Raw genomic sequence first — 12,875 nt, forward strand, 5'->3', positions numbered from 1 at the left:
AATACAGTCTTGGACAAGTTTTGCCATAGGGTTTGACCAACATCTGATCCAGAGCAGTAGGGGAGCCATAGAGACCCTATCCTCCAAAAAGCGCTGGCCAAGTTCTTCATGGCAGATGATGTTTGCGATACATTTTGGAACCAACAATAATCTGCGCAGGAATTTATTTTCAACGCTCTGGACAGAGGGTATTTTGTTATAGCCCCAGACACCAGCCCCGTAAAGGACTGTTGCAACGCACTTAGAGTTGTAAAGGGTTTTCATATGTGCAGGGGGTCTGTGGCCTAATTTGTTTGAAAAGCGAAATATCGCTTCATTATTCCTTATCAACTGTTGGAGCTTAAAATTAATGTGTGTCTTCCAGGACAAAGAAGAACTCAAATACATGCCTAGATAACAAAAATTATTAACCTTGTTTAAAATATGTCCTCCCATGGTAAATTGTTTAGAATTTGTGTTACGTGGGCCACAGGTCATAACAAAAGTCTTGGGGTAATTTACTTTCAAGTCGAGGTTCAACATAAAATTATAAAATGCATCCAATAGTCCCTGTAAACCATTAGCAGTACGAGCAATTAAAACTGCATCATCAGCGTATAATAAAACTGCCAGTAGTCTCTGGCCCATCTTTGGTACGTCCTTTGCATGTTTTACCAGTGAGTCATAGAGCCCATTTATGTATATCAGAAAAATAAAGGGGGCTAAGATACATCCCTGTTTTACTCCCCTTGTTGATGGAATGGGAGAGGTTCTCTGCCCATGTGGGCCGACCTGAACAGAAACCGTTAGGTCTGTGTGTAGGCGTTTGATGAGCTCCAATAGGGACGGATCACAGCCTAAAGCTCCCAAAATTTGCCATAGCTTTGACCTGTTGACCATATCAAAGGCACTAGTTAAATCGATAAAAGCCATGTGAATGGACTCTTTTTTAACTATCACATATTTACTGAGTATCAGCTGCAGGTTTAAAACTTGCTCAACTGTGCCTATACCGGGTCTAAAACCAAATTGAATAGGAGATAAAATCTGAGCCTCGGTCACCCAATCTCCTAACCGGGACAGGATCACACTGCCTAAAATCTTTGCAGTCGAATCGATGAGAGAGATTGGTCTGTAACAAGAAGGATCTTGTCTGTTTCCTTTTTTGAAGATGGGGACAATAATAGCTGATTTCCATGAGATGGGCACCTTACTATTTGCCACACTATTCAACACATTGATAACTAGCGGGCCCCAAAGGTTAATTTCTGATTTAAAAAGATCAACGGGAACCCCATCAGGGCCAGGAGCCTTTCCCTGCCTTGATCTGTTAATAGCTCTTAAGACCTCATGGAGATCAAAGGTAGTATTTGGGGCCTTAGTACTAAAATCTAAAATAGAATGTGCAGAAGAGTTATCTGTTATATGCAAATTCTCGTGAATTCCTGAGCAAAAGACTTTCCTAAAATGAGTTACCCAGACGTCCTCAGCAATAAGACAGTCATCGACCCTGGAGTGGTTATCAGAGAAGTAGGAGTGATTTATCACTTTCCAGAATTTAGAAGTATCCTTCAGCTCAGTCGCAGCCAAAAGTTCGTCCCAGGCCTTAGACTTAATTTCTGTTTTCCGAGTTTCAAGGGCGGCCTTATAGTCAGCTCTGGCTAATTTGACTAATTGACGGGAGAAAGGAACTGCTTTAAGAGTGTCTTTAAGTTTTTTATGGGCTGATGGGCACACACAATCAAACCATCTGTGGGCCACCAGCCCCTTCAAAGGCCTGTCCACCACCAGGGCACGTGAAATATTAGTGCTTAAAGATTCAAATTCACGGACTATACGGTCAGGATCTAACTGCTGGGACAAACACATATGAATGGAGTCAGACCTACTACTTACAATTTCCTGGTTAAAAATTTTAGGATCTATTTTGTCCCATTTTAAACGTAGCCCACAATTTGGGTTATAGACAGTAGCAGCTCTCAGGCTTTTGTTCTTAGGTGCCTGGTAAATTTTTAGGTCCAAAATAATACTAAGGGGGTTATGATCACTCGCACAATGAGGCGTAATCTTAAAATCTTGAATTAAATAAAAATCAGAGGAGCCAATAAGTATAAAGTCAATAATACTCCCCTTCAGATTCCCTGTAAAGGTTGGTGTAATACCGGCGTCAGGATCCAATTTCTCTATAACGTGTACCAAATCAAACTTACAAGTAAAAAGGTTCAAGGCGTCTCCTTCAGTAGTATGATTAAAATGAATTAATGATTCTCTGCCCTCAACAGGGAAAGGCACACAGATCCATGTGTTCCTTGCTACACAGAGGAGTATTGAAATCGCCCACCCATAGAATGATTAGGTCACTATTCTGCAAAACGTGAGATGAGTCTATGAGGTCCGTTACCTCCTCCAAATGACCCATAAGAAGGCCCCGAGGAATATTATTGTAAAAGTTTAAAATTAGGATGTCCTTTTGTCCGCTAATAGAAACTAAAACAACCATAAAATAAGGGGAAGACCAGATTAAGGACACATTTAAAAGCGGAAGATGTAAAGAAACAAGAATAGAAGGCCGCCGCGCGCCCATATTCAATTATGAGATCGTCTCCTTGATTATTATGACACTGCATGCTGAAGGATCATAATTGGCCTGATAAGGCCAATATATATTTCTTTGAGATAGTTATCCTAGTGAAATTTCTTGGTCTTTCTTTCTTTTTGTTTATTATTCTTCTGTACTGTGGTTTTCTCACTCTTTTGTTGTGGTCTCTTTTTTTGTCTTTGTCTTTATATATTTTTTTGTCTTGTGAATGGTGTTATTATTGTTGTCTATCTTATGGTTGTTTGGTCTTTTTATGTGTGGTCAATTGTTATAAGTATTTTTTTGGTAAATATAATAATTTGTTTATTATAGGTATTTAAATGAGAATTGCTATTGTCCCGCCCTCGGGATCGTTATTGGCATTCAAATCAATTGTGTACCCTGATGAAGGTGAGTGTCCTGTTTTAGGGCACTCTTCACCGAAACGTACGTCGGCACCTACACACCGGGACCAAGATTCTGGATTGGATGGTTGTTCCACCATAACTATAAAAGCAATTAATCTAAGAGACTCTATAGCAATGTAAAAAATGAATATTGTTTATTTTGTCTCTTTACTAGATTTGCAGTTCATTATTCTGATTAATATCACTAGGAGAAACATTGCTGTTTTTCGTTTTTTTGTTTGCAATTCCTTGGTACTCAGGTGTATCTTTAGAGTGTGATTGAGTTTGTATGATTGTGAATTTCCTTTGGTTTTTAACATAGGGGGTGGCTTTAATAATGTTTTTTCAGCTAGTTTTTCTATTTTTCATCGATTGATTAGATTTAATATATATTATGTAGACATTATCCAATAAATTGTATTTGATTACTTGTTTGTTTGTTATTGTATTATCTCTTGTCTGGCTTTGTCTTGCTTTCTGTGTTCAGCTCTGTATTCAGAGCTTATTGAGGATTCTGGTCATTCTGGAACCTATAGCATGAAGTTGGGTTGTTTTCTTCTTTCATTGGATTTATGCAGCCCCACCATTTATTCACATTTATAGCCAGATTGGAGTTGGACCAGTTTGCAGTGAAGAAGCCTCCCCTTTCTCTACGAGGACATAGGACACAATGCCTGCCTCTGTCCCATGCCTATCTTTCTTTTCTTCATTCACTAGCAGGGCTGCCCCAGTAAAGATCATTTAATTTACAAGACTGCCAATGTGTTGCTTCCATGGGAAATGAGAAGAGATAATAGGACAACTGTGTAACACTGTGCTTGGATTGGAAGAGGCAATATTGAGTAAAAGTGATGGTGATTGATGATTCTTGATTTCGATAATTTGCAATGTTTGGGGGCTCATGGGTGATTGGCCCTTTCACACTTAGCTAGATTTGCATGCATGGTTCACCCCTTCCTGTACTTTTTTTCTAGTTCTTCAGAGACCAGACCAGTCACTTTAGTTAACAAATACAAATCTACACAAAAGGGTCAAATTCGTCTTCTCTTCTTGTTCATCAACACCAGTGTACTACAGGTCTATCTCTCTCAATCACATTTGGTTCGGGAGTCGGACTGATTCGCCACTCGGAGTCAGGACTCAGAGCAAGTCTATCTCAGAAGCCAGAAGAAGGAATTTATTGACTTCCAAGGGAAACCAACATGATGATGATGATGCTAAGAGGCCTACTCTGCCCTGTGAAGTGGAGAGTTGTGTGTTGATTTGGGAAATGCTGCTGAATAGTGTGTGCTGGCTCAGATGTCAAACTCCTTTATTATGTGGTTGTGGTTGGGTGCTTTATTGGAGACTGACATCGTCACTTGATGGACACACTTGGATAAATGTTATCACAGTTATGAGACTGCTCAGTCAAGTACATGCAGCTTCTGGTCTGGGAGTAGTTGTAAAATTGGTGTCCCTTCTGAGTTAATCACACATCATAAGGAATGATTGCAGCAGCCTATGCTCTTACTCTGCACCTTCGTCCACTCCTCCTCAAGCTTACCTTCTGTCCTTCTTCTTGATTCTACAATACTGTTTCTGTTTTACAGTCTGCAGGCCTTCTCTTCTCCTGCACGAAAGCTCCATCCATAAGACTCCTGCTTACCTTACTGGACCAATCTAGCCAGGCACCTAAGATCAGACACCTAAGACAGACATACCGAGAATAATGCAGATGCATTGCCCAATTTTGAATTAATATACAGAATAATTTTTCTGTTAACAATCATAATTTTTAGAACTGTGTTGGTTCACTCCTCCATAATTTTTCAAACCTAGGCAACAGAACATTTTGATATAACTGGGTCTACAGCTCTTCGTGTGGGGACTACATGTCCCAGGAGGCCAGCAGTTCAAGGGGGGCGGAGACAGGATACCAACGCTTACAGCGCATTTCGCCGCCCGCAACGCCAAGGGCGGGCCCATCCGCACCTGTCAGAAACCAGAAGAGGCCGGGCTGGGCCACAGCTCTTGATTCTAAGGAAGTTGTCTATTTTTCCTGGCATTCTTCTAGTTTCTGGTTATATCTTCTGGTTTGTATAACATTTATTCAAAATGGGGAAGCGTAAAGCACAAGGGAGTCCTGTGGCAGCAGTCACATGATCTAAAATCCCTAAATCTAATACAAATTTGAAGAGATTTTCCAAACTGTGCCACCAATGAAATTGACACTTTAATTGAGGAGGTGGAATCTTTGTTAAATGGGAAGGAGAGTCAAGCTACAAAAGGGTTAACCAGTGCCCCTCTTTCATCCTTTTTTAAGCCTAGAGCATCTAAAGAGGCCAATCCTGTTAGCTGCACGGATCCTGACCCAAACGTGGTAACTGTAGCGGGGTCGGACGATGCAGTTGATTTAGGGGCCGACAGACGAAGTTTTACACAATTTGTAGATGTGGGTGCTGCTGATGGAACTATTTCAGTGCATGATATACCTTGTTCAAATCGTTTTTCTGCATTAGGAGATCTTGATCAAAATTCAAAGGATGGTTGCTTGGATCCTAATCTGCGAATGTCCAGCAGACAGGCTACGGGTGGGAATTTTCAGACAGAAGTGGTCAACTTAATCATGGACCTAGAACAAGAGGTAAAGGACTTAAAACATATGCTGATTGAGGCTCTCACCTTACTTCGCCTGGAGGATAAGAAGAGGGTCAGGGAGAGGTTTGGGGAGATTCCATATGGAAAAATTCCTAAACATACTGCATCTACTGCTAAAGACTGGAGCAAGGAATCCGGCGTGGGGCCCGATAAATTACTGACCAGAATACGGCCACCTTTGAGAAGTACATAAGCCCCCAGAGCATCTAGCCGTAGCATCCATACTTTGCAGTCCAGCTCCTGTATGGGAGAGCCATGGAATACCCCTGCTAGGCAACCTATAGGGAACTATCACAAAAGTGACCATTTAATTTATATGTGCAACGTCCCGAAACTAGCAACAAACACACACGAAGATAGTCTGTTGTTAAAAAACAAGGCTACCCATTAGATAAGGCATGTCAGGAAATGTGGCTCTATTATCCATTCAGATATTATGTTTGCTAAGTGACATATAGGCAAGCTAGGCCATCTGGACACTGTTGAGTTAGATTTAGCTACTCCTGATTTGGTGTAAGGCCTGATATCCTTGGAGGCCCGGAATCCATTACGCAAAGGATCGAACATTGTTCTTCAAACAAACTGTCCTGTTTGTGATATCTCAGTTAAGGAATCATCTGTTACTCTTGAAAGTGGGGTCGCTATTAGGGGCTCTGTTGAGCCACTTTCTTCTATCCCAACGGTCCCTTCTGCGGACACAACCTGGAGGGAGTGTGAGACCCGGGGCAAGCGGTGGAAATCTCCAAAAAAAACACCAAGCTCCAATTTATCAGATATTGATTGACTTAAAAAAGCAACGATCCCCCTGAACTTTACTTCATTGTACGAGGGTGAGAATGTATGTAGGAACTTGGATGGTAGTTCTCAGGAGCTCATTGTGGGGGTGCCACCCAGGATGAGAGTCTAAGGATATCAGATGATCTAGTAACTTTGCCTTTAGCGCCATGACATAAGGTTGCCAATGTCACCCATTCTAGACTTAGGCCTTTTAATTCTTCTTTAATTTCCTGGAACATAGTGGGGTTTCGGAACAAGACTGATGATCCGGACTGGGGTTCCTTTATCAACTCTTGAAGCATTTGTCTCTTCCAGGAAACATGGGCTATTACTAATGTGCACACACACAAGGGTATATTTCATTTTGTAAAGAGACCATCCCTTCATCTGTGGGGAGGGTGGGACGGGGTCTTATTACGTAGGTAAGGATTTCCCACACAGGGGAAGTTAAGGAAATCTATTTGAACTCACCTGACATTTTGGTGGTTTCGATTAAACCAAAATTGGGTCCCCTGTTCTTGTGTGTCAACCTCTACAATAGGCCAGGTCCCTCTAGTAAAACTTCAGAAACTATAACCTTGCTAAACACACTTGTGGCTGACTTACTTCCCTTGCATTTTGTTATCATAGCTGGCGACTTTAATACTTTTTTAGAGCCCAATTCTCTTTTTGCAGAGTTAACCCAGGAAGAGGATGTAACATGGGGAATTCCACCCTTCTCCATGTCGAGAAACCAGTCTAAAACCAGCCCAAGGGTGTTGTAGGTTATAGAGCTAATGCTAGCTATATGGCTTACACCCAGGAAATGGGCATTTTCCCTCAGATATTCCAGCACGTTCCACCTTTTTCAGAGGGTCCTACAGTAGCCTGATTGATTATCTGCTTATTGATGCTAGGATCTGGCACGAAATTAAGGATCTCAAATTGGGAGACCAATGTTATAATGATCACTTCCCCCTTTTGTTAGAATGGGATAGATGGGCTCCAGGTTCTGGGCCAAATAAGCAAGACCAGACCGTTACGCCCTCCTTGGAGGTAGCTAGTAATCAGCATGTACTAAGATGGGAGGCTTTCACGAATAAAGGTGCTCTAGTAGCTCAAATATTTGGTTTCTAGGTATACAGCTGCCCTGGTATCCAACCCTTCTTCTCCTGACCAAATCATGGCTAAACACGTTGAGCTTTTTGCTTCCCTGAAGGCCAACTTTATTAGGGGAAACAGGGGAAGTGGTGTAGAGTGCTTAAACTAAATCCATGGTTCAACAATGCCTGTAGGAGGGCCAAGCACGCCCTTTTGAAAGCAGTTAGACAGCAGAATAGTCCTGCTATAGCGATGACTAGGCGTGACTACGCCGCTGTAATTAAGTCTAGTAAGGCACAGTGGGCGGAGGATATATGGCAAGATTTGATGGCAGCAGCCAAGGATTCAAACGCCAAGCGTTTTTGGTCCTTGGTTTCTCAAGAAGGACGAAAACTGAGCTCTAGGCCTAATTGTCGTATCCCTTCAAAAACCTGGACCTCTTACTTTACTAAACTCTACAGCCAGGATCCTGTTCTTCCAGCGGACATAGAGGTTGTATATATGGATACGATCGATGGGGTAAGTGTTATTGCACCGTTCACTAGGAAAGAAACAGAGATAGCTATCATGGCCAAAAAATCAGGGAAGGCTCCTGGGTTAGATGGGATTCCACCCGACCTGTACAAGTCTGACTTGATACTATGGGGCCCTTATATTAACCAAGTTTCAAACGCTATTCTGGAGAGTAACATTTTTCCCCATTCGTGGAAGGGTGCAATAATGGTCCCTATCTATAAAAAAGGGGACAAATCGGCTCCGGGAAACTATAGACCGATCAGCCTTTTAGACAATCTTCTGAAAATCTTTTCTTTCCAGGTCTTGGGTAGGCTTAGAGCCTGGATAGAAGAGAATGGGGCTTTAAGCCACTTGCAGGCGGGTTTTAGGCAGGGAACGGCCACGGTGGACCAGGTCTTCCGCTTTCTTACAATCAAATGGAAGGTGGTGGACCTGGACGGTGGTAGGCTGTTTGTAGCCCTTGTTGATCTCAGATTCGCCTTTGATCTGGTCCCCGGTTGCAAGTTATGGGAGACTCTGGCTAAAACCGGAGTTCCGAGCCCCTTGTTAAATTTAATTAGGAAACTGTACTCAGAGTTTTGCTAGAGTAAGGTGGGGGAAGGATGGAGAATTATCTGACGAGTTTCCAATTCAAAAAGGTGTTAGACAGGGATGTGTTCTGGCTTCAACTCTTTTCTTGCTTTTCATAATCGCCTGTATCCCGTATTTACTTGATAATACAAACGATGCTCCGAAATTGGGTGGTGTTAAGACACCGTGTCTGTTATTTGCTGATGATACCTTGCTCTTGTCCCAAACTGCCTCTGGATTATCTAGGCTTTTGGAGAAATTTTTGGAGTTTTGTAAGGATTACAGCTTGCAAATAAACTGCACAAAAACGAAATGCATGGTATTTGGTGACCCAAAATTTAGAGCAAACAAAAGGTATAGTGCTGGATGGTGAGGTCCTTGAATGTGTTAGTGATTTAGATTATCTGGGAATTAGACTAGAAAACTCCCACAAATGGACATCACATCTGACAAAGTGTATTATGTCCCTTAAACAAAAGACAGGGGGCATTTTGAGATTTGCTGCTAGAACGCCCACCTATCCCATTACACCAGCGGTGGATATTTATAAAGTGCAGGCTAGAGCAGGTGCTTTGTATGGTGCTGAGCTGTGAGGCCATGGAAAACTCCACGATATGGAAAGAGGAGGGAGTTTTTTTATCAAGGCCCTCCTAGAGGTTCCCTTGAGTTCTCATACTCTCCCTATCCGAATGGACTTAAATTTGTACTCCATTGCTGTTATTGCTGCCTTGAGACTGCTGCAACTGGATTCGGATTTGGTCCACAGCAGCGCTAGATCCTTATAGGATATGGCTAGGAGCGCTCCTAGGAGACTCTCAGGTTGGTAAAATTCCATGGTACCAGTATGTAAAAAGAGGCTTTTTAAAACTTGGGCAGGGCTCCTATTGGACGGATCCTTTGCATCTTCCAAAAAATGCCCCACAGACTTTTTAAGGATGCATACTGGGCGAACGTACAAACATTAATTCTAGCAGCTGTTCCGTCGGGAAATATAATGGACAGTTTTTTTTCATTTAAGTGTCACTAGGAGTTTGAGCACTTTTTTTATATCATTTTACATCCTATGGCACGTGCACTTTATCCAAGACTCAGATTAGGATCTCTACCAGTGCATTATCTTACCTCCAGATGGAAGTAAACTGTTAGTCTTCAGACCTTTCCCGATGGAGTGCAATAATAGGGAAACAATTAGCCACATTTTATTCCATTGCCCTGCATATAAAAAGCAAAGGGCCCGATCGATAAGACCTCTTTGTAACATCATGGGCATTAGGGATGCCATTCGGCTCTTAGGATTTGTAGTACGAGTACCCACGGGCTGGTGGTGTGTAGTGTGGCAAAGTTCTTAGCAGCCATATGGCGTATTAGAGCAAGTTTTGTATATTGACACAATACTTATTCAAGGTCAGAGACTGTTTTTAATTGATTTACTATTGCCAGTTTTAGATTTCGAATGTATACTTGTATCATATTAGACTTCCCTTAATATGGGGAGAAAAACTTTAAAGTTTTAGGAATTTAAACCTATTTGTTTAAGTTCAATTGTGTACCTTGCTTGACTTAGAACACAAGCTTAGTTAATTACTTTATGCCATAGGCTCATGAATTTTAAGAAAAACAAAGCCACATGTATCCCTTGATAGAGTAATTTCGCGTTTGCTTTGTACGTAAATGTGACATTTTTATCTTGAGGATTTTACTTTTGTATTTTTATACGTTGTATTGTGATTCATGGTTTATATGTGTATTTGCATTGCTTTTATGGTAGTTGCTGCCGAAATAAAGCTAAATGATGATGATGATAATGATGATATAACTTGGGTCTCGGGCAGAAGGACCTTTTAATGCATCTAACTCAATTGTGTTATTACTTAATTTCCTTCCACAACAGATCTGATGATGATGTGCTGCTCACTGCAGTGAAGAAAAATGTTGTTGTGTAGTGTTTGTCACACCTTTTCTCAACTCACTGTTCCCATCCGTTTATCTTTCCCCAAGATGTGTGATATATTGAGGTATAACATGAATTTACACCATAAAAGGATCATACGCTGGGTGGGGCCGATGTGTTGAAAGCAACACCAACTAACTACAGGATCTTTTCTTACCTGGGCAATTGCCTACGCCAGGAGGGGTGTGGAATTTAATAAAATATCTACTTGTCCACTGGAGAGGTTGCATTACAACTCTACTTGTCCTGTAAAAAAATTCACTTGTCCCTTTGAACATGTAGTGTAGTGATAAATTAAGGCAGCAATCTCATTATATAATATGATAATAGCCTCTCTGATGATGCCAGAATTCTGATTATGCTAGAATTCAAACCCTACTATAGTGGAGTTTGAATTTTAGCAATTCCCACATTTTTCCACCTTTCCACAGATCTACATACTGGGGCTGGTGGTAGCGTTAAGCAAGAGTTGCAGGGTTGGAATGCAAAGTGGAGTCTGTGCAACCCTACTAACTTGCATGTTTTAGGAGGCTTCACCAGCTGTTCTCTAATCTTTTCCCATACTGAGAAAGGCTGTAAATTTACTCCTGACAAGGGCAGAAATAAAAGGCCTTTCACAGTTAGGAAAAAAGTGGTTGGAGGGAAAGTGAACTTAGTGACCCTCAGATTTTTGCATGAGCAAATCTACACCTGCATATTTGCTCATGCTAAAATGCAGTTCACAAACATTTTCTATTAGTACGATTTACAGGCCTGCTTCTGTAAATTATTGTGAATTCATGAAGGCTGTAAATCTGCACTAATGCAAGAGCATATATCATCAGTGCACTTTTGTGACTTTATTTAAAATTTGGCCCTAATTAGGTCTTGAGTTAAACAAGACCTTTTGTTTTTAATAAAGTTCTCTCTTGCACTTTCTTTCTTTCTGTACACTGGTTTCACTGTAAGTGACAGCATTCGGCTCTTTCACAAGAAACTTATCGGCACACAAAGTAGTTTTGTTCAGAACCAGGTACTACTGTGGCAATGTGTGCTTTTTGAGACCAAAGCATACTATTGATTTTTGTGAATGTTTGTTATGATGGTGAGGGCCTGGCAGCTCCCACAAAAATAAACCATGCCAAAGCTAGACATGCATTTACAAAACCAAAAGGCCGAACACCAATATTAGACCTATTGGTTTCACCAATGATTGTTTATTTTCATGTTTCCCATAATCATGTTGAAACTGGTTGCATTGATTTTTCATTATTAATATTTTTTGGACATATTAACATGCATCAACACACTTTAGTGGATGATGCTTCTAGGATATGGTACCTTAAATTTCACACTGGTTTAGAAAAATGTTTTTTTGCTGGTTGCATTTTTTGTGAACACTTAACTTGAAAGACCCAACAATCTTACTTTCAAGCTTCCTCAAATATTTGCATCTAATCAGGGAGCATTCTGGGAGTATTATATGTAGTCTAATATTGTTAAACTTTGAAAACATTGGTACACATTTTTATACTGGAACCACTGCCAGCAGGTCAGTCCGATCTCACAACATTTCCTGAGAGCGCTCACCTTAATAATAAAGGCTTTGCATTAATGAAACATAAATACAAGTTCAGACAGCTTCAACATATGGACACAATTATTAAATGAACTGCAGGCAATGCTCTTCTTTGATCCATAATGTAGTACTGTAAGCTAGTAGCAAAAGGCTTTGTGCTGCAGGGGGTTGAGTCTACTTGTCCCACGGACAAAATAAACATGAAAACTTGCTGTTCTTGACCCCACAGCATTCATCAGCATCATTTAAGCTTTGTGTTGCTTACATGTTTAACCTTCTCCTGTCCTGAGTCCACTCCTCCTGAATCAAGGATTTGTAAATTTAGTTTTATGTGTTTTCATAAATTAAGTAATTAGCTCCCTATTGCTCAGAAGTTACTACTGCTAGTTTTATAAAAGGTCTTCTTTATGTCATGGAGGTAGTCTGGTCTCAGTCATTGTAAGTTATGATACAAATAACTCACCAACTCTGTGTTTTCTTTCAATCTATATGCCTGTGATGGATAATCCTTTTGATTAATTCTATACAGAGCTGACCTAGGAAGGAGGGGAACCTAGGTTGTGATGTATTTTCTTACTTGTTAACGTGCTAGCCTGCTACTACTATCACCACCATCAAGGAAGCACCTTGGGAAACCTTGCAAAGGTTTGGGAAGATTGAGGGAGGTAGCAGCTATCACTTAATTTATTTAGGTTGAACAAGTGTTCTAGTTTAGTTAGTTAAAAGTAATTTCTACTAAAGACTACGTTTTTTATGTATGTAACTTGTAACCAAGCAATATAAGCACAGGCATGCCCCCCTAGTGGTCAATATAGTAAG

The sequence above is a fragment of the Pleurodeles waltl genome, chromosome 7, assembly GCF_031143425.1.
Source record: "Pleurodeles waltl isolate 20211129_DDA chromosome 7, aPleWal1.hap1.20221129, whole genome shotgun sequence".
Taxonomy (NCBI): domain Eukaryota; kingdom Metazoa; phylum Chordata; class Amphibia; order Caudata; family Salamandridae; genus Pleurodeles; species Pleurodeles waltl.